This window comes from Pteropus vampyrus, unplaced genomic scaffold, assembly GCF_000151845.1.
Source record: "Pteropus vampyrus isolate Shadow unplaced genomic scaffold, Pvam_2.0 Scaffold9519, whole genome shotgun sequence".
Classification (NCBI taxonomy): Eukaryota; Metazoa; Chordata; class Mammalia; order Chiroptera; family Pteropodidae; genus Pteropus; species Pteropus vampyrus.
In genome coordinates this window covers 4,115-5,437 of record NW_011898300.1, presented here as the reverse complement: position 1 = coordinate 5,437, position 1,323 = coordinate 4,115, and the positions used below count along the sequence as shown (strand labels likewise).

General features: G+C 38.7%; 1 pseudogene; it reads right to left on the bottom strand.

Annotated features, from left to right (window-relative positions):
- Positions 1–6: 6 nt before the first annotated feature.
- Positions 7–568, bottom strand: LOC105310698 (annotated as a pseudogene).
- Positions 569–1,323: the final 755 nt, after the last annotated feature.

Sequence of the window (1,323 nt, the reverse complement as noted above, 5' to 3'; positions counted from 1 at the left end):
AGAGCAGGAGAGGCAAATCAGGGAGGACAACTCACAACAGAAATGTATTGAAACCCCAAAAAGATAGTTTGATAGCAGAACATGTGAGTACCAAGGAACATGGTACTCCCCACGCTTAGGATTCAACCACCGGCAGAGCACAGAGTCTTTGGGACATGGCGACTGTGTAGAGCAGAGGGTTGCAAATGGCCAAAAAGCAGCCATAGGCCATCACAGCAAATAGAATTAATTCAGTCATCACAAAGGTACAAAAGAAAAAGAATTGCACCATGCAACCTGAAAATGAAATAGTTCTGTCTTCTACGAGTACGTTCACCAGCATCTTGGGAGCAATGATGGAGGAATAGCAGAAATCCACAAATGAGAGATGACTGAGAACAAAGTCTATGGGGGTGTGTAGTTTGGGGTTAATTTTGATGATCACAATCATTCCAAGATTTCCTACCACACTGAAGCTGTAGATGGCTAGATATACCAGGAAGAGGGGAACCTGTGGTTCCGGGTAATCTGAGAAGCCCAACAGGGTGAATATTGCTCCAGAAGTTGCATTTCTCCCTTCCAGAACCATATTTCTTCATGGTAGGATCTGAAAATCAGACCTGAAAATTATATATTATGGAGAATGATTAATGCATGAAGCATGCCTAATTCTCTCCTGTATAGAGAGAGGCGTAAAACAAAATAATCTGGGTTAAATCTCGATAGATGTTAAGGATCTAGGAATATCTAAAGTTGCATACAATGATTAATAGTTAATATTACTTTCTCAAAAATTTAGAAAATCTGTTCTTGTTCTAAAATATCATTTTAAAACCTACAAATAGTATGTGAAGTAGCAAAGACACTGGACATTGTGATAACAAACAGTAAAACATAATAAGGGAAGCAGGAAATGAACAACAAGCAAGATATAAACATACACGGAATCTCATTCTGTGCAAAAGCTGGCAAAGATATGTTCTTCATTGTTAAGTAAAAGGAATTCAATTTTAAAATGAATCATAGTTTCCATAATGGACTAGAAAGTGTGATCGTCCTGAGTTCTTTATTAAGTTTATGAAGGTTTTACAGCAATCTAAATGTGTGTGTATTAACAGTCCATTACCCATACCCAATTAAAATATTTCAGGTGAATAAAAGTAAAGAGGTAAGATTCACACTGCTGCAGATCACTCATTCAACCCTCCACCAGACTCCAGTTGGGGACTCCAAGTTCTGCTAAGAAAATAATCTCTGGGAAAATATGTTGGAGCTCAACACTTTTCTGGAAGCCTCCTTCACGTCCTTGTTCCTCAAGCTGTAGATCAGGGGGTTCAGCATGGG